This window comes from Schistocerca gregaria, chromosome X (genome assembly GCF_023897955.1).
Source record: "Schistocerca gregaria isolate iqSchGreg1 chromosome X, iqSchGreg1.2, whole genome shotgun sequence".
NCBI lineage: Eukaryota > Metazoa > Arthropoda > Insecta > Orthoptera > Acrididae > Schistocerca > Schistocerca gregaria.
The window spans coordinates 697,714,206-697,736,696 of NC_064931.1; positions in this window are offsets into that span (position 1 = coordinate 697,714,206).

Sequence of the window (22,491 nt, forward strand, 5' to 3'; positions counted from 1 at the left end):
CCACAGCTAAACTGGTTGTAAGAAAGAAAAATGAGAATTTAATGCGCCGTCTGCCAACATTTAGCTTTGTTCAGACTGCTGCTGCTTGACAACTGCTGCCTGATTCTGTCGACTGCCATGCAGTGAGGTGTGGTGTGGTGTAACATGGAACGGCTTGAAAGTTGGTGGCGGAAACAGCCCCAGCTCTGGAGTGCAGCGACAAATTTGGCATTTCGATGTTTGGTGGCCAGCAGCATTTCAACTCCCACTTTGGTGGTCGAAATCTGACTCAGCATACTGCCCGGTGATCGGCAACACGTTTCTCCCAATCTACTTCACTTTCAAACATACTCCTGCACTGCCTACCAAGCCTGTTCAATTAAGACAATCCCAGATGAGCCCCCATATTATGACTGTACTGGGCACTACACACTGAAGTTTGAATAGTTTGGCTCAAGCCTCCATGTTCTGTGGCACAAAATTTCAATATCATTCACTCACTTCCTTAGCAACAGAAATCTGTTCCTAGGGCATGGAGACATTTGATAATCACTGAGCAAACCGATCATTGGAAAATACGCAGCTGCTTCGGAATAGTTCCTCGACTGCCTGGACGTTGTCATCTGTGGTTGACATCAATGACCTTTATTTTGATTGGCATCACCCACATTTGTGCAGACTCCATCAAACTGTTGACACCATATCACAATGGTTGGAAGTGATATTGCAATTTGTCCTTACACCACGTGAATTTCATTGTGAATCTGTGTTGAATTTAGATGTTTTGTCTACAAGAACTGTACTGTCCTGCATACTTCAAATTTGGAGTACATTTCCAGTTGCTGCACTACTCAACTCCCACACTGTGATGCATCTGTTATCTGTACCACAGTAGATCTGTGTCTGCAAGAAACCTGGAACATGGACTCTCTTCTGGAAATGTGCCGCTCTTGTTGCATAATGGGCTTAGTGTGGGACAATATGAGCAACATTCTTTTTGATGTCCCCTCATAGGAGTGATAGCTGATGTCTGTCTTCAACCGTCTACCAATTCATATTTTCTGGGATTTTTGTGATACTCTCTCACAAGTAAAACAAACCTGTTACTGCTCATTCTGTCCTATGCATACATACAATACTTCCCATTAGTCATATTTGGCATGCATCACACACACTTGAGCAATATTCTTGGGTGGGTCACATGAATCAGTTATTAGTATGAGTTCTACAGCTACATCTACATCTACATCTACATCTACATAGATACTCCACAAGCCACCATACAGTATGTGCTGGAGGGTACCCTGTACCACTACCAGTCATTCATTTCCTTTCCTGTTCCACTTGCAAGTAGAGTGAGGAAAAAATGACTGTCTATAAGCCTCTGTATGAGCCATAATTCATTGAATCTTACTTTGATGTTCCTTACACACAAAAGTATGTTGGCGGCAGAAGAATTGATCAGCAGTCATCTTCAAATGCTGGTTCTCTATATTTTCTCAATAGTGTTTCTTGAAAAGGGCATCACCTTCTTTCCAGGGATTCCCATTGAGTTCCCAAAGTGTCTCCATGACACCTATGTGTTGTTCAGACCTGACAGTAACACATCTAGCAGCCTGCTTCTGTATTGCTTCAGTGTCTACCTTCAATCTGACCTGGTACAGATTCCAAAAACTCAAGCATTATTCTAGAATAGTTCACACCAGCATCCTGTATGCAGTCTCCATTCTCTCAAAAAAATGGCTCTGAGCACTATGGGACTTAACAGGTATGGCCTTCAGCCCCCTAGAACTTAGAACTACTTAAACCTAACTAACCTAAGGACATCACACAACACCCAGTCATCACGAGGCAGAGAAAATCCCTGACCCTCCATTCTCTAAATAAATTGAAGTTGACCATTTGCCTTCTCTACCACAGTTCTCACATGTTCTTCGCATTTTTTATCACTGTGCAATGTTATACCCAGATATTTAAATGACTTGACTGTGTTAAGCAGGACACTAGTAATGCCATAACCAAGCATTACAGGTTTGTTCTTCCTACTGAACCACATTAGCTTACAGTTTTCCACATTTAGAGTTAGACTACATTTAAGAATCATAAGGCATTACATTTTTGTCTTTTCTGAGGTGAAAAATTTTGCATTTATGAACAAATAAAGTGAATCGGCAATCCTTGCATCACTTTATAAAATCCCATTAAATTCCAACCAGAGATTTGTGCAGCTTTCTTCAAGTAGTACTTAACTGTAGATAACACCATCATCTCTAAAAATATGAGGTTGTTAATATTGTCTATCAGGTCATTAACATACAACTCAAACAGCAAGAATCCCAACACACTTCCCTGGTAATCATTCAATGTTACTTCCACATCTGGTGATGACTCTCCATCCAAGATAACATTTCACAATGTATGCTCCTTACGAATAAATCCTAAATCCACTAACAAATTTTATTTGACATCCCATTTGACTGCGCTTTCATTAATAAGTGCTGGTGGAGTAATGACTCAAATGCATCCCAGAAGTCATGTAGTACTACATTCACCGGGTTGCCTCAATCCACGGTTTTAAGGATATCGTGTGAGAGCAGCTTGAATTGGGTTTCACATGACAGATGTTTTAGAAATTCATGCTGGCTGGTATGGAAGAGATTATACTGTTGAGTACATTTGACGGTAGAATACCTTCTAAGATTCTTCAATTGGATTTCAAGCATGAAAGAGACTACCAAGCACAAAGCACAAAGCATAAAACAATGGCTCCAGAGTTCAGTACAAAGAAATGATACAATACAATTTTTGCTTCATTGTCCAGTCTTATACTGATTAACTGAAAGAGGCTGAAATTTATTGATTTATTGATTTTTATTGGTCCAATTGTATCATACAGCACAAAATTTTGCAAGTGATATTGGGAGATCAAAGTGGGACAACAGTATTTACTATCAACAAAAATGAAGTCATAGTCAGTAGGTACATATTCTTATAATCGAAGTTTATCAGTAGTTGCTTAAGTAACATTCATTTTTACATATTCAAAAATTATTTTACAGAATAAAAACAGTGTTTTATTAGAAATGCCATTAATTTCATTTTAAATGTTGGATATATAGCAATTTTTATTTCCTTTGTTATCTTATGATATAGTATGACACCAACGTTAATTGTGCTTCTCTGACAGGATCATGTTCTGGAATACCCTTGTGAATATTTACTTGCCATCAGGTACAATAGTTGTGTATATTCTTTTTCTGCAATAACTTGCTGCTTTTCATAAGTGTTATCATTATAACAGGAAATGCATCTATCTTTAGTTTAATCATTTTCTTTTATTTTTACAGTTATGTGAAAGCACTGAATATCTGCTAAGTCATTTAATGGTTACATTTCCAGGTTGAACTCAGTGAGTGAGCTGATTCACAGCTTGGTAGAAAGCCTAATGCAAGCAGTAAGACTTACCTACGTACTGAAATCTTCACTAGGCTTGATTACAAGATACTAGAGAAAACAACTGACTGCTCAGTTTGCATGAACAATCTGAAATAACTGTGTTCAGAACAACATAGCTGGTGTGTTTGGTCAACATGACACTTTTACAGAGATACTCATCAAACTTCAATAGCAAATAATGTGTGGCATTTCCTAGTCTCATGAGAAACTGATGTAGAGAGAAGATCACCGACAAGCAATTGAATGTGTGGAGAAAACACTTTATTAGCATTAGCACTATACAATAATCAGAGGAACATACCCAACAGAGTCAAACATCATCATGAATTACACTACAGTATTTATTGTTACAATCGATCATTACATGTTCAATAGTTGTGGTTGCCACAGAGATCGTACCTCTGCTCCAGTAGTGCAAAGCAGGGGTGAGGAAATGAAGGAACGGCACTAAGATTGAAGAGGTGATGTGGTGATCGGTCAGTGTTAGACAATGTGTGTGGCAAGTTCACCTGACCAGCCACATCAGGGGCAGCCCAGAAGGGGGCCACGACTGGACCATTTCTCACTCAGAGGAAAGGTGCTTAGCTGTGTAGGTCCAAAACAATGTAGTCTTGAAGACATGCTGGAGAATGGAGTGGTCAACCAGTGTGAGAGACAGGGAATGATTAGTCCTGCATCATGCATGTCATGCCTGACAAGGGGCATGAGGATGGAGAGGCAGCCATGGTCATCGATTGAGGCAGCACATTGGGAGTAAGGGTGAAAGCATGAAGTAGTAAGATGTGATGCATAGAATTGTCAAGTGAGTGTGTGTGTGGGAGGAGGTTGACTGGAGGTGAGGTACATGAATAGAGTGCTGCCACATAGTTGTAGTGAAAGATCCTCAACAGAGAACATGGAAATGTCAACTTTAAAGAGGGCGGCACAAGGGGGAGAGACAGATCTGGGAAGATCCAGATGAGTGCTGGTGGGGGGAATATCAGAGCAGAAACGTCACATGCAGTACGTAGAGCACTCAGAACACATGAATTACATGGATCAAATGCGTCGCTGACACTGGAGAATTCAGTCAGTGAGGGTTCAATGGTGCGGGAGAAAATTTGTCAGTTGGAGAACACACTGAGGTATGCATGGGAGGGGAATCGTCATCATGCATCCAAACTAGTTTGATTCTGTTGATGGAGACAGCTTTTGACTTACCATGGAAGAGGAAATTGAACGCATGGGTGGATCGACAGAACACATTGTGAGGGCCAGAATAAGGCTGTTGTAGAGCAGACCGCACAGTGTCACACAGCATTACATAGTCACAGTGCTCTAAGTTCTTGTGACTAAAGATGTATAGGGCAGTGTGGGCATGCAGATGCAGACTGCGGATGTAAGCAATGTGAGCGTGGACATGCTTGGCCAAAGCTGAGATCTCAGAAGCTGGGCAATTCAGCAGGCATGATTAGAGGTTTGCCTTAAAGTATGTTAGGCAATGAAGCCTGAAACCCAAGAGATCTCAGACCAGGAAATGGAATGACATGTTAATGCTGCTTTATGGGTATAGTGCCAGTGTTCTACTAACCCATTACTTTGGGGATGATAAGCAGTTGTGCGAAATTTGTTAGCACCACATAAGTTGCACAGCTTGCTATAAAAAATGGATTCTGTTGTGGTTGGCAGGAGAGCCAACCGTGTTTTTCTAAAGGAGGCCGAAATACACGCGTTTTAGCTCACGCAGGCTGGTGTCAGGTCTGGAACATGATAAGGGAATTAGAATTGAGAAAAACGGACGTAGCTGGTGGAATTCTTAACTTTAATCCATTAATGGAGAACGTCGCTCTTTATGGTACATGATTCACAATATCAATAGTACGGATACTGGCGCCTTGCTAGGTCGTAGCAAATAACGTAGCTGAAGGCTATGCTAACTATCGTCTCGGCAAATGAGAGCGTAGAAGTCAGTGAACCATCGCTAGCAAAGTCGGCTGTACAACTGGGGCGAGTGCTAGAAAGTCTCTCTAGACCTGCCGTGTGGCGGCGCTTGTTTTGCAGTCACTGATAGTGGCGACACGCGGGTCCGACGTACACTACCGGACCGCGGCCGATTTAAAGGCTACCACCTAGCAAGTGTGGTGTCTGGCGGTGACACCACATTACTCCCCCGCAAATCTGCGTACGGTTGTGGTATAAGGCTTCCGCCCGCCGTAGGGATCACCGCATGTTGACGTATGCGACGAGGTGGGGAGCCTAACAACAGGCTAGGCTGTGCCACCCGCACCCCGCCATTCGGACCGCGGGGAGCTAGGAAACGCCTGAAAACCTGCTCCAGGGTGCACGCCAACATGCGGTGTATGCGCCCGTAGAGAGACAGGAGGGGCCGAAGGGTCGACCTCCATCGGGCCGGTGCACCCGACGGGCGAAGACGACATATGGTCCGGAGCGGGCAAAAGTTCCATGTCGGAGGACAACTGGTCCCGGGAAGCGATCGGCGGCGCGTGACCCAGGGAAGCGCCCGACGGCTGCAGCGGTGCGTCTACTGCGGGCGTCGCCGGCGGGAGGAAAGGAGGCGGCGGCGGCGGCGGCGGCGGCGGTGGCGGCGGCGGCGGTGGCGCGTCGCCATGGGGCAAAATGGAAGGCAGCGTCGGTAACACCTGGGGCTGAGGCGAGCCACTAGATGGGTCCCCGGGGCGCTGACCGGATGGCACCGTCGCTGAAAGCAGACGGTGAGCGGCAGATCCCGTGCGATGACAGAGGCGCAGCTGATTGAGATGCCGACGCACCTCACCAGAGGCCCCTAAAACCAGATACATAGCGCGTCCGAGGCAGCGAAGAATGCGCCCTTCGAGCCAACGCCGTGAACCTCGATAGTGGCGATAGTAGACAACGTCGCCTGGAGCAAAAGCAGGTGTCTGCCGCTGCACAGGAACCTGATGCGGCGGATGGAGCAAAGACATCAATGTTCGATGAGGGCGACCGTGGAGCAACTCAGCTGGCGAGCGACCATCTTTGGGCTGAGTGCGATACGAGGACAAAAAGAGCAATAACGCGTCCTCCCGAGAATGCGACTCTTTCAACTTCAACATCTGTGACTTGAAAGTCCTGACCAATGGTTCAGCGGCACCGTTTGACTGTGGCGAAAATGACGCGGACGTCAGATGTTGAATACCATTGGCCTTGCAGAATGACAAATTCTGCGGCCATGAATTGTGGGCCATTGTCGGAAACAATAGTCTGTGGAAGACCTTCAATGCAAAAGATAGCGGATAACGCTTGGATGGTGGCAGATGACGTCGTGGAAGACATCTGGACAACAAAAGGGAAATTACTGAATGAATCTACCACAACTAACCATCGAGCATTCCAGAGCGGACCAGCAAAATCGATGTGTAAGCGTTGCCAGGGGGAATTGGCTTTTGGCCATGCAAAGAATTTCCGCGGTGGTGCTGATTGTTCGGCACACTCCATGCAAGAAGAGCACATATTCGTAATCGCGGCATCGATTCCGAACCAAGTACAGTGCTGACGAGCAAGTTGTTTCGTTCTCACTATACCCCAATGTCCTTGGTGGAGAAGCTGTAAGAAACAGGACTGTAACGAACGTGGTACCACGACCCTGGACTGATCATTATCAGAACGCAACAGCAAAACACCAAGTCGTACAAAAAGACTCTCCTTGTGAGCAAAAAATTGGCGAACCAACGGGTCCCCGATCCGTGACTTTGACAAGGGCCATTGCGTAGCAACAAAACGCAGAACGGGAGCAAGGAAAGGGTCGGCAGCTGTTGCTGTAGCTACACGACGAAAAGCAATCGGAAACGATTCGACCACGTCATCGGTTTCCGCATCAATGAACATGCAAGCAAGTTCGGAGGAATCGAATGCCCTATCCTCAGCAACAGGTAAGCGGGACAACGCATCGGCGTTTCCGTGCTTAGCAGTGGACCGATACAAGATATCGTAGCGGTACTGAGGGAGGAAAATAAACCAGCGAATGAGCGAATGAATTTCTGCGCTGTACGTGGAGGTACAGGCTTGGTCGGATGAAAAAGCGATGTCAATGGTTTGTGGTCTGTGATTATGGTAAAGTGACGACCATATAAGAAATCATGATACTTTGTAACACCAAATACGAGAGCCAATGCTTCTTTCTCGATCTGTGAATAACTTCTTTGCGCAGACGAGAGCAATTTGAACGCAAAGGCAATAGGGCGATCCATCTTTGTGCGCAAGCACAGCACCGATCCCGAAATCCGATGCATCCACCATCAACAAAAGGGGCTTCTGGGGATCGAATGGCGTAAGGCAAGCATTGGAAAGCAACGCCAATTTCAACTGGCGAAAGGCGCGTTCGCATTCCGTCGTCCAGACGAACGGAACACCCTTACAGCGTAAGCGATGAAGCGGAGCTGAAATGGAAGAGGCGTGCGGCACATATTTATTATAATAGTTGATTTTTCCCAGCACGCACTGCAGCTGCTTCAAATTCTGCGGCGAAGGCAAGTCTCTTATGGCACGGAGGTGCGTTGCACTGGGATGTATGCCTTGGGCATTGATTACATGTCCCAGGTATGCCAAGTCCCGAGCAAAAACACACATTTGTCCTTTCGCAAGCGAAGACCATTTTGTCGCAAGACCTGAAATAATGTTCTGAGATTGGCCAAATGTTCTTCTTCCGTCTTTCCGGAGATCACAATATCGTCCAGATAATTTGCTGCAGTAGGGACCGACGCACAAACAGTTTGTAGATATTGCTGAAACAATGCAGGGGCGGATGCACACCTGAATGGCAGTCGTTTGAATTGATACAACCCAAGATGCGTGTTAACCACCAAAACGCGCTGGGATTCTTCGTCCACCGGTATTTGCAAGTACGCATCTGCGAGGTCCAACTTCGAAAAATATTTACCCGGGCACAGTTTGTCAACAAGATCTTCTGGGCGGGGTAAAGGAAAAGTTGCAATCACTAGTTGTGGATTCACTGTTGCTGTGAAGCCCACACAAAGTCTCAACTTTCCGGAAGATTTTGGCAAAATTACTAAGGGTGATGCCCAGAGAGGAGCCTGCACACGTTCAATTACACCTTGTGATTCCAAATCGTGTAATGGTTTTACGACCTCATCACGCAATGCGTGGGGAACATTGCGCGATCTGAAAAATTTCGGTTGCGCGTTTACTTTCAGTTCCAAATGTGCTTTATAGTTCTTAGCGCAACCGAGGCCCGGTGCAAAAATGTCTGCAAATTCCTGATTTACTATAGACAATTTAAACAACTGAAATAAATCGAAACCAAACAAGTTCACCGCAGAAGAAGAACGAAGGACGTAAAATGACAAGTTTTGTTTGTCCTCTGTATGTTGCAAGAAGGCTGCACTGTCCTAACACAGGGATCTCTGGACCTGAATAGGTGGTTAACCGAACAGTTGCGGCACGCAACGGAGGTGTGCCCAGCAGTTTGTAAGTGTCTTGATTGATCAGTGAAACTGCAGCTCCTTTATCGAGCTGGAATGGTATCACTATGCCGTTAATGTCCAAGTCCACAAAAAGTTTATTGTCCTGCTGACGACAAGAGCGACTGTCTCGTGCAACGTGAACTGACTCTGGGACATAATCACTTGCGACTTGACGGGAGTTCCGGTGATGTCGACGCACACTATTTTTGGGACGAACACAGTCACTGTTAGAGAGAGTGGCACTGGGCGGAGTGCAATGAACTACATGAATTTCCATGGGCGAAGTTTCGCGAGCCTGAGTATCCTTGGTTCGATTCCGATTCCGGCGCGAGGCAAAGGGCCTGGAACGGTTTTGAGCTTCCGATCTGAGCTTTTTCTGGCAAACACTGTGAACATGTCCTTTTTTATTACAATAAAAGCAAATAGCTTGGCGTGACGGGCAATTCTCACGCGAATGTTTAGTAGCACACCGCGGGAATGATTTGATCACTGCATTTGCTTGCCGGCGCGGAACACGTGGCTGAGAGCCTGGCGGCAGAGGCGCCGCCGGGCGCGATTGCTGTTTACTGCTCCGTGCAGCTCGCCCGACGTGCCGGTTAACCTGACACACTACTGGCGAAGTTTCAAATGATTCCTGAGCAAAGTCAAGTGTGTCCTGCCGATCCAATATGTCCATCACTTGTTGAAGGGAGGGATTTAATAGTTTCTGTTCCCTTATACGAACATCAGAAACGTTCTGTGCAATTGCATCACGTACCATAGTATCTGAATAAGGGAGTCCACATTGACACTCAAAAGCACAATCCCTAGTAAGGCCTTGCAAGGTCGCAACCCATTCCCGATTAGTCTGACCTGCCGTACGTTTTGTGCGAAAGAAGGTATACCGTTTGGCAATTACGTTGACTGATTCTTTGAAACATGCATCTAATGCAGACAAAATTTCTTCGTAGGACAGAGTTGCTACGTCGCGTCGGGGAAATAATTTGACTATCACACGGTACGTGGTCACCCCTACGGACGATAACAAAAAAAGCTGCCGCTCGTTACCTTGAATTCTGTAGGCAGCGAGATGGAATCCAAATTGGCGTGACCACTCCGTCCAGCTTACCAGTGCAGCATCAAAAGGTCGAAAAGTGGGCGCAACAGCGTGTTGTGGCTGCGGTAGCGGTGAAGCGGCTGCTGCCGCATCGTTTTGCATCGCACGTTGACCCTGGACGAGCTGTCCAAGGGCATCCAGTAAGGCCTGCGTCTGCTGATTCTGTGAGCCATAAATTCGGACAGTACATCTGGAGATTGTGGCGAAGCCATTACACAAGTAAATCAGGGCAATTTAGATAAGAACACTTTTACTCTCGTCGCCAATGTTGTGGTTGGCAGGAGAGCCAACCGTGTTTTTCTAAAGGAGGCCGAAATGCACGCGTTTTAGCTCACGCAGGCTGGCGTCAGGTCTGTAACATGATAAGGGAATTAGAATTGAGAAAAATGGACGTAGCTGGTGGAATACTTAACTTTAATCCATTAATGGAGAACGTCGCTCTTTATGGTACATGATTCACAATATCAATAGTACGGATACTGGCGCCTTGCTAGGTCGTAGCAAATAACGTAGCTGAAGGCTATGCTAACTATCGTCTCGGCAAATGAGAGCGTAGAAGTCAGTGAACCATCGCTAGCAAAGTCGGCTGTACAACTGGGGCGAGTGCTAGAAAGTCTCTCTAGACTTGCCGTGTGGCGGCGCTTGGTCTGCAGTCACTGATAGTGGCGACACGCGGGTCCGACGTATACTACCGGACCGCGGCCGATTTAAAGGCTACCACCTAGCAAGTGTGGTGTCTGGCGGTGACACCACAGATTCTATCTTTCACCCCTGATCCATGATAATAGAAGAGAGGCAACCAAAGTGAGCAATCCAAGAGACAAAAACCGCACAAGTGACAGTATCTGTGGTAATATCCAAGAGGGTCATAGTGTCAACCCACCTGATGTTGCATTCCATAATAGACAGCATGTATTTGCAACCATTTGAGGGGGAAAGGACCAATGAGGCTTCAGATGAACATGACGAAACTGTCATTTGGGGATGTCGAATTAACCTAGTGGAGGGTGGACATGGTATCCAACTTAGCTCCATTGACATGGAAGTCATGCACGTGTACAGGCACAACAGTCTGACTTGACGACCATCCAGATGAAGTGTCTAGTGACAAGGCTAGTAGTGGTCTTAATGCCCAGATGAGCAAGGTCATGAATCACTGGGAAGACTTCATGATGCAGAGAGACAGAAATGAGGGTACAGAGGGTACCGGTGAAGGTGTCACATAACACCAGGTGTTAAGAGCCAGTTAGGAGGCATGTCTCGATAGTCAAACTATTAGTATCGTCTTGTTGTAAAGGGTTATTGTAAATGGCACATATCAGGATCACCTTGGTGCAGGACCGCCAGTTCAACCAAGTCCAAATGCAAAGTTGTGGTGCGGACACATGACATGTAGTTGATGACATTTTTGGCTCCTCTGATATAGCAGTCAGTGGTGTACTGGTAGATGAGGTCCATGTGACAAAAGATTTGGACAGCAAGTCATTTGCAGGATTATGGATGGCATCCATGAGTCGTTTCTGAGTTGCATAGACAGCTACAGAGTAGCCTTCTATGTCCACATGAAATTGGTGAACCACCTCGTATATTGCAAACAGTTACCTACTGAAGGCGGACCACTTTTTTTGTGAGACGGAGAGTTCCTTGGAGAAGAAATGAAGGAGCTGCATCAAGTTGCAAATGTGCTGTTATACAATGGTGCTGATCAAACTCAGTCATGTTGGTAGTGATTACAATGTGTGCATCAGCAATGGGGTGGGCAAGCGTAACAGCATTGGCCAATTTGGTTTTAAGCATGTCGATAGCATGCCAAATGTTGTCAGATCATATCACTTTGCAAGTGCTGGAAGTTTTCTTGGCAGCCATGGCATCTATCAGAGGGGCTTGTGGTGACACAACGTGAGGAATATGATGAAGGAAGAAATTAATCATTTCAAGGAAGTGAGGTAATGACATATCAGGAATGATCACGAAATGGTTAGACAGAGGGCAAATACCATCAGCATACACAGTACTGCCTAGGAAAGTGACATTGGTCACATATAAGTGAGATTTATCATAGTTTATCTCAGTAGCACTATCAGCGAGTGCTTTGAGAATGCAAGATAAATAGAGCTTGTGTTCTTCAGGGGAAGGGGAGTAGATGTGAATATCTTCAAGGTAAGTGTAAGAAAAAGGGAGTGGACACAAAACTGAGTTGATAAAATGTATCCATGTCTGTGTGGTGTTTTTGAGTTTGTATAGCATGCAGCACTATTCAAGTAAGATGAGCTGTGTGATAATGGCTATTTTAGGTGTATCATTACTCTGCATGGGGATTTGGTGATAAGCCTTTCAATAGTCAATAATGATGAAAATTTTTCCACCATGCAGTTGTTGAGTGAAATCTTGGATGTGCGGTATCAGGTAATTGTCAAGGATCACACAACGTTGACTCTGCAATAGACCCCCCACAGGCAAAAAGAAGCATCTTTTCTAGGTACAAGGTGTGTAGGGGACGACCAATTACTGCCTGAAGGGCACACAGTTCTGGAATCTGAGAGGTCCTGGATAGCAGCTTTAGCATGGTGGAGTTTGGTGACATTTAAGCAGTGTGTCTTATAGTGGACAGGGGAGCTCTCAGTAGTAACTAGGCTATGGAAGTTGTCATTAGTTATAGTGCCTATAATGGAGGAGAGCACAAATATAAAAACACAGGATAAAAGAGTTGGGACACATGAAACATGGTTAGTTTGAGTGTCACTGACCTGCAGTGTTTGCAGCAAAGGTGAAGGCCAAGGCAGGTCAAGGGCAGGAGAAACATCAGCGACATCATGTGTCTGCAATGCAGTGAAGTTGGAGACCATGAGGAGATCATGCACCAGGATGGCTGAAGTGTGGGTGATCAGCTGATGCAGGTTGTCATTGTCAGAGCAGAGGGTAGTGATCTCTCAAAGAAAAGTTGTAAGTTGAGCCAGCAGGTTGATGAGATCCATCATCAGACTTGAGCATTTAGAGGAAGCATGGATGAGTGCATCACACTGGGTGGAGGAGTGGGGAGGGGGGGGGGCGAATTTACCTGGACTGTGGCAGCCTGTTGCATGGTGAACAAGTACAGCCAGTTGGAGCTCCAGAGAGAGACCAAAATGTTCGAGAAAATTGACCTCAAGAATGGAGCAGTCAAAATTAGCAACCTGGAAGGTCCAAGAGAAGAGTAGGTTTGGCCCAAGTTGGAGATGAAGATCAGCCAAGTTGTGGACAGGTATGTCAAAGTTGTTAGCTGTACAAAGAAACAGTGATGCAGAAAGAAGGCGCGAAGGAGCACATGACGGTGGGATGATACTGGCAATTTTGATGAGGAAATTGAGTGTGCTAGTGGGGACAAAAATGTTCAGCTTGCCTGCGGGTGGAATCAGTGTGTCAGGCAACTGAGTAGAAGTGCAGCATGCTGCAGTGTCGCTGTGAGTCATGGTGCCTAGACAAACCCACAGTACAAATTTGGGAATGCGCATGGGGCACAACAAGACCATGTAGTGTCGCTGAAAGTCATATGGTATCAACATAATGGGTATGTGGGATGTGACGTCTGCTGTGTGTTACGTGAGCTGCTGGGTGCACTATATTCCTGCTTGGTCACAGGTGAATGGGTGACAACAGAGCAGGTAGTGCTGGAGATTGGCCCCCAGATGGCACAGAAGGTAGCTGCTAGAAATGCACACCACACACCAGACCTCTACCTGCTGGGTGAGAAACCACCTTGACTGGAGAGGGAGGGATGTTGGCAACCTCTGAACTGATGTGAGAGCTGCCAGAGGGAAGGAGTTGGCAATGTCGAATAATACTGTAGGCCTGGTCAGTGAGATGGAGTTTCTCTACTAAAACAGCAGACTTGTGAGACAGGAGATGTAGTTGCAGAACAGAGGATCCATATGGAGAAATCAGGTAGCTCTGCCGGCATGACTTGGGCACAGAGATGACGGCACAATTTTGAAGAAGCCCAGTTCTGTGGTTGGACATCTTATATAATGTACTGAATCACAGAGGGGCACAACAGGTGCTCAATAATGTGGAACTGAGCTGGGAACTGAGCTACTGCTGTTTGTGTAACAGAGGTAGACTCAGTAGCAAGTCGCTAATGAGATCTGGCTCATCACATAAGTGGCTAACTAAGTGCATGAAATATGTGTCATTATTCAGAACTCTATGGACGTCCAGCAGGTTATCTACCAAGGCAAATTGCATTTTAGGGTTCTCTTTCTGCAAGTAAGGTAGCTTAGGAAAACATCTGACAGGCACTTGTTGCACCCTTTCAGGAAGAGGCAAGAGGCTGAATGGTGACAATGGTGATGACACAGGTGCAGGAAGTGGTGTGTCACCCAGTATCTGCATGAAGGGGTTAGGGATACACTACCCACATGAGGCACATGTCATGGCTGGCACGGATGAGCATGTGGTTAACATGATGCTGCAACCGTGGTTATGAATGGGCAAACCCTAACTTTGTTGGTACAAGGATTGCACGAAAGTACATATCCATGTCTAGTGGAAGAGGGGAGCTAGTCCACATTATCTATGAGGATCATTCTGGAAGCAATACCTCCTATTTTTTTCTGGTAGCTTTGGAATCTGCGCTAGATGTCATTGATGCAGTGCTAATGCTTGAATCTTTCTCTTTCCTTTGCAGGTGATTCCATTGTTCTGCAGTAGTTGGTGCCAGCAGAGGAGTGTTCCAAAATGGAGTCTGATATGGATGCGTATATAAAACAGCAATGGTGAAAAGGGCATGCATGACAAGCCATGGCCCAGTCGACCCTGCACAGCTGCCATTCCTCACAATGAAGAGCATGTCGATCATCTCATCTGTACTGATTGGCAAATAACAACCAGATAATTGTGTGCAAAGCTGAATGTCAGCTGTAATACATTGCGTTGGAAACAATGTTGGAACACCTTGGTTATTGCATAGTCTGTGCAAGATGGGTCCTATGGGTGCTCACAGAAGAACAAAAAACTCATTGAATGGAAATTTGTCGGGACCTGTTAGACCAATGTGAAGCTGAAGGTGGAAATTTGCTGAATAGTATCATCACCAAAGATGAGACACGGTGTCACCACAGTGAGCTGGAAATCCAAAAGACAGTACATGGAATGGCGACATGCAAATTTCCCATCAAAGAAGAAACCCAAAACACAGATGTCTGTAGGCAAAGTGATGCACATAGTCTTCTGAGGTAGCCATGGTGTGGTTCTTTTGGATGTCCTGGAGCCCAGAGAAACTGTCAATTCGGCACACTACAAGACAACACTGACTAAGCTGAAAGCCTGAATTTCCAGGGTAATACCAGAGTAGAAGATCAACTTTCACCTGAAACATGATAATACCTGGCCCCACATGAGTTCTGTGACCACACAACACATTGCAAAATTCGTCTGGACTGTCTTACCAAATCCACCTAATAGTCCTGGTATAGCACTTTCAGAGTTCCATCTCTTTGGGCCTCTGAAAGATGTACCATGTGGCGAAAATTTTAAAGGCTCAGATGCTGCTGTAAAAGCTGTAAGAAATTTGTTAGCCTCAGCTGGTTCAGATTTTTGCAAGCACTGCACATGGGCTCTGGTTCATGATAGGCAAAAGTGCATAATGAATGGTGGTGACTGTGTGGGAAAATGACAGTCTGTAGCTGCAATATTGTTCCATGGCAATATTGTTCCATTTAGTTATGCTGTTGTGATTTATGTACCACCTGTAGTTTCCATAAATAAGCATAGGAGGCATAAGTTTTGCAACAACCCTCATACATACATTAGGTGGAGTGGCACTGGGGTACGTAAAGACACATCTCGTTTCATTTGGTATAGAATGAAGTTGGAGTATTGTGCCACATCGTGAAAGTGCACATGTTGTGGTTCATGCCAGGGTGGCTCCAACATGGAGAGGTTAGACTTCATATTTGCAGATGGAGTTAGACTGGTAGGCACACATGAGTGTGGAATTTGCATAGGCTGAATGGTAGGAGTGTCATTATCAGAAAACACTGTCTGTGCACCAGTGGCAAAGTCCAAGTCACAAAACTGTTGCCAGTCCATTGTGCAAGCTGAGGCATGAAGACATAAATGTGTCACATGAAAACACAGTCAAATAAAAGATGTCAGGAGTCACCAGTGTGGCACTTCCTAGTCCCATGACAAATTTGTGGAGAGAGGAGATTGCCAACATACAACTGAGTGCAAGTTAGTACCACACAATAATTGGAGTAATATGTACCATGGCAGTTGTAACCCAACTGAGTTAAAAATCACCACAAAGTTCACTGCAGTAGTTCTTGTTACAATTGATCTTTACATGTTCGATGTCGATAATCACCATAAATGTATGAAAATCATCTTGAATTTTGTGAAGGGCTATTTCTCAAATTATGAAATTAGATAATTTGAAGAAGTGACTGTTTCTCTCAAAATAAAAGCCATAAAGTAACAACAGAACAACAAATAAAGATAGCAGGGTACATGCAAAAGTCAGTTATTTCTTCTTTGGATTATCCATAAATGAAATATGAAGGAGGATAAACAACAATAACATCAGATACCTGATGTCTTAACCATAGAGTGACTTGGAGGAGGGGGTGCATAAACATAAATGTACAGGAAGCTGTAAAATGCTACCTATGTCCTAAAAAGCTGCTTATGAATTTATACAGGTCACATTTTGAAAAATGAATAATGTTAATTTACCAACTCAATATGGATCACTTTATGTACAGCCTGCAGCCCTATGCAGTCCTTTGTTTAACTCCTGTTCTGCAATATTGGCTTTTCTTTAGAAGTTTCTTTACAGGTACTATCTACAATGTAAGGGCCCGCCTATACATATAGTCATTAATCCTACACAAGAAATTCTTGATAAATACTACCTCAAAAACAAGCTAATCCCACCATATATTTGGAGTAAAACATGCAAGGAATTTGTTTACTGCTCAAGTCACGTTACTAATTTTTTGTCTGCTTTAGAACAGAAGTGGAAAAGAAATGAAAGCTCTTGTTTATGCTGACAGGACTTAAATAATAGTTTGCAAATACTGCAACATCCAGAAAGAATTACCTGAGAAAATGCAAACTCAGAGAAGATATATAACAGCATGCCAACAATATATCCTTAAGATAGCTTATATGCAAGTCCAGGAGTGCTTACTATTACGTGACTGAAAAGGTCACTATGAAGACAGAATCATTCAATGGAGAGTTGTAAAGTAAAGTACAAATGTAAAAGTAAGTCAAGCAACACAATATCAGTAAGTGAGTGAATTTTGATGGGGTAGAGTGATTGATCTCAAGTAAATTAAGTTGTCACAGAGTGACTTTTGGCTCAAACGGGGAATACTGCTACGATACTGATGCACATGTGTAATCAACTGAAAGGAAATAGTTGTACAGAGTGACGAGTGTATACTGGATTGTGTGATGTGACCACAGCATTAGATAACTAGCATCATGAACACATGGATTGTTAGACCATACTGTGTCATACACAATATTGGCTTGATTCTCGAACACTGTAATGAGTGACATGTATGTGTTGACAGTTTGATCCCATCTACAGGGTGTCTCACAAAAGACACCTGGGAGGGGTGCATGGGTTGTACAGTGTGTTCACGAGCTGTTACTGCTGCATCTGCCAGTTGTTGCTATGTGTAGTTATCGGACACCAGTACTTTGCTCATGCCTTCTACACTGTGCAACTGAGTATACTGGTGTTTTCTTTTTACTTTTTGTCAAGTTTAATTCTTCAAATATTGTTGCTAGACATCATTATTGCAACTGTGCCAAGTCTGGGGCTTCCCCTGCCCATATGTCACTGGACCTGGTCCTCAAACAGAACCACCATGCACATGTCTTCTGTACTGTGCAACTGAGTGTTCAGTTGTTTTATTTTGAATTTCCTGTTGAGTTTCCATTTGGTATGATGTACGCAAAGGATGAATGAATGTTTCTTGTGTTGAACTATGCAAAAGCAGAATTGTATGTGGAATGTTGCCTTGAATTCATATGAAAATTTCCCAATGTGCATGTTCCCAATGATTCGATTAGTGAAGAAATTTCAAGAGACTATAGATTTGTATTACACAAACAAGGGCCTAGAGAACCTAGTCTTTTAACAGAAAATAAATTAGATGAGATAGGGGAGGGCTTGGAAAGAAGTTCAAGATAATCCCTGCAGCATTTGGCACTTCAGACTGGTGTGTCAAGAGCATCTGCTCACACAACTGTGCACAAACTGAAATTGAAGCCATACAAAATAATAGTAGTGCATCAACTGGGGATCTCACATACTGTTGCTCAATGCCATTGTTGCAACTGTCTGTTACAGTCTGTGCACAATGGGGAAGTTGGTCCTGAGATCCTTTTTTTCTGATGAAGCATGACTGCATTTGTCGGGGTACATAAATTCTCAGAACAAACAATGTTGGAGCTCCAAAAATCCTCATGACTTACATCAACAACCTCTGCATGATTTGAAAACAGGAATGTGGTGTGCAGTTAGTGCAAGATGAATTATTGGACCAATGTATTTCCATGGAACAATACGTTCCAACAGGTATGTGAACAATGTACTGAAGCCTTTTTTTGGAGAACTAAGACCTAATGAAAATATGTATGGTTATTTCATGCAGGATAATGCAAGACCACACATTGCCAATGCTTCTATGACAGCAATACAAAGTGTTTTTGATGATAAGATAGTTGACTGGCCTCCTTGTTCTCCAGATCTAAATCCACATGATTTTTATCTTTGGGGAATGTTAAAACCCAAGATGTTTGCAACCAATCCCCACAAGCTGAAAGAGTTGGAACACAGGGTTTGGTTACTCATTTCCCAGATTTTGGCAGCTGAAATTTGTCGAGTGTTTACTAACATGTTCAACAGATGTCAGGCTGCTCTTACCACAGAGGGAGATCATCTTGAGCACCTACTGTAAATAAAAGTAAGCTTAAGTTAATCGGATGGCAACACTGTTTATGTTTAACTTAGGGAAAATGCGTGCACAGCCAATTACCAGCAGATTAGTGTCTAAGAGTCAGGTGCAGTGACGGCCAATGGATGCTGTGGTGGCGGCTGGTGACCATGCAGCACTATCCATGGAACCCACCAAGGCATCTTTCATGAGACACCCTGTACTTGCAGTATGACTGGTGGCACAAATACAATTCTATTACTTTTTTATTGCCAAGTCTGTTGTTTGCCAGTCTTGGCTGGATAAACTGCATCAAAAATTATAAAATTGATGCATACAAATAATACGTAATAATAAACAAATATTTTAACAGATTTAGCATTTTACTGTATATACATTTAATCTGCTATTAACATTTGAGTTATCTTAAAGATTCACTAGTTTTGGAGAAAATTCAGTAAATCCATTCACTTTCTTCACACTAAAAAAAAGTTGCTGGATGAAGTGGAGTTGAGCAGTTTCAAGTCTCTTGCAATTTTGTTCTTGAGCTTCTTCAATGACAAGACCTACACTTCCACTGGTAGTGCTCTGAACATTCTCAGGGCAATGTCCAAAATGCTATCTCTTGTTTTTGACAGTTGACAGGTTGGTATGTTTATGCTCTCTTTGTTGCAGGTGTTGTGGTAATGTATGGCATAGGTTTTCATTAATGTGAAGGGAACACAAAAATACATAATGGCTATAAACAGACATTACTTCCAGTTTTGTGAATAATGGCCTGTAGTGCTTCTGTCTCCTACTCGATGTTATGATTCTTTTTTTTTATTTTTATTTTTTTTTATTTTTAGTAATAATACTTTCTTGCAGCTTGTTGAGTGACCTCATAGCAACAGATCATGGCTATAAAATAGTGAACACTGTTAACATTTACTGCTCAGTTATCGTATGTTTCAATTTTCTCAGGAGGTATATGATTTATGACTTGTCACACACACGTGCACTATGATCTTGCCAAGTGAGTTTGCTGTCCACCGTGAACACTAGAAGTTTCATAACCCCTACTCTGTTTAGGTATCCTTTGTCACTGAGGCTACATATCAGTTTCCTCATATTTTCTTTATTGATTTTCATTTTGCTTATAACAAATCATTCTTTTGTCACATCAAGCAAGGCACCTTCTTGAGACTTTCTGGCATTAATGCCTTTTGAGTACAAAGTTGCATCATGTGCAAATTGCAAGAACTGTCAATAAGAGCTTAAGTCATTTACATAAACTAGAAATGGGAGGAGGCCTATTACCAATCCCTATGGCACACCATATTCCAGCTTACATTCACATGACAGTGCTCCTTGGACTGATATGATCTGTTTTCTATTGAGCAGTTATGATGTGTGGGTTGCCAGAACAGTGCCTCCAACTCCATACTGACTGAGCTTTTTTAGAAGGAAATTGTGAGGAATGCAATCAAGCACCTTACATAGGCCACAAAGTGTCACTGCTAAGGATTCTTTTCCTTTAAAGCCATGCTTTATCCTAGTAAACAGATCTAGTACTGCCATTGTTGTAGATTTGCCTTTCCAGTAACTGTGCTATGCATCTGAGAAGAGGTCATTAATTTCAAAATGATTTGAGATTTGGTCTTTCATTGTAGTCTTAATGGCTTTAACAAAGACTAGAATTATTGCGATTGGACTGAAGCTTGCTTCCATGCCTGCATCACCCTTTTTATAAACTGGTACTGTCCTTGCAAATTTCATAAAGGCCAGAAATACAGCAGCAAATAGACACTATTAATTACCACAGTCAATGGTTCAGCAATATCATGGATAGTTTTCTTGAGGACATTAGTGGGAATCCCAAATACATCCTGACTTGTGAGATTTTACAATATTTATTATTTCATTTCTTTATTTGGTTTTTATTGTTCATAGATGGGAAAGACTTGTGACTGTAATATGCATGCTGAGTGGCAAAATGTAATGGTTCAAATGGCTCTGAGCACTATGGGACTTAACATCTATGGTCATCAGTACCCTAGAACTTAGAACTACTTAAACCTAACTAACCTAAGGACATCACACAACACCCAGTCATCACGAGACAGAGAAAATCCCTGACCCCGCCGGGAATCGAACCGGGCACGGGAAGTGAGAACGCTACAGCACGATCACGAGCTGCAGACAGGCAAAATGTACGGTAGTATTTTTGCATGAGATGCTCTTCAGCATATCCTAAAGAAATGGCTCCACACATGTCAGGTGTCACTGTAGTCAACTTTATCTGATGGCCTGTGGATGTTTTGAGTGCCATGGGATATGTTGTGCAAACTCAATTCCTACACATTTAAGGCAATAGGAAATAGGAGCAGTGAATGGTGCATCAGGGCTAGTTACAGAGCCCAAGCTCTTGCCGCTCCTTTAGGAAACTCACCACGAGAGGTGTTGTTCTGGTGAGGCACTGAACTCATATTCTGGAGGGTGCTTGTCCAAATGTCACCTGGCCACCCAGATTTAAATTTCCAATTATTTCATTACATATCTTAATCTAAATCCCTGGATGGTTCCTTTTGAAGGAAATGATTGATTTCTTTCCCAAATCCAAGCTCGAAAGCCATCTCTAATGACCTCATCATTGACAGAAGATTGAACTCTAATTTTGGTTCCTTCTTAGGCAACTTTGCAGTTCATATTCCAGGAAGACAATGTCCAACCACATGTGATCAGGAAAGGGCTGCTTTTGTTCTTAGAATGAAATGAACTGCTGCATTCCTGGCATGTTAATAGCCCAATGCTTGTCATATCATACATCAAACATGTCCAAGTTACTGTTTGCCACTAACTTGTCTACCATTCTCCTACAGTATCCACTGCTGATGCTTTTTGGATTTGCATACAAACCATGTGGAGGAAAATTCCCCAAGAACATAACCAGATCCTTTTCATTCTATGCAATGACATAATGGGAATTTAATCACAAAATATTAGGACCTCACACCACACTCAATGCTCAAAGTAGTGATCATGTAGAGCAATGTCATTCTGATTGTCTATACAAGTTGAGGAAAAAATGCTGCGCTCAACAGTTGGCATGCAATTCCTCATCCTAGACCAAGACAAAAGTGTATCTGTCAAAACTTATTCCCACCAACAGATCTAATGGAAATGTGAATTAACAAAAGAGACTTTGGCAATGCTGTAACTGTGCACATTGTGGCCAATAATAGGTAGTGTGAATGCCGTGCAGTGTCGGAGCTGTCCCATTAGCTCAGTGAGACAAGGCAATGTTGCGGAAAATGGATATAATGACCTGCTGATGTTCAAACCACATTCAAGTTAAACATTTTTTTTTTTCAGTTAAAGTATCAAATTATATTCAATTTAAACCTCCACAATGCAGTATCTTGTGTATTTCTTTCTGTTTCTGTTACCTTTATTTAAACATTCAGACATAGCATGAACTTCTTACAGATGTAAATGACCACTTTATTTTGTCCCTGACACAAATAAAGCCAACAGAAAATATTAGTGGATACAGTAGCATCATCTGACTCCAATGATGCTCTAAAAACACAACACATAGGCTACACTAAAT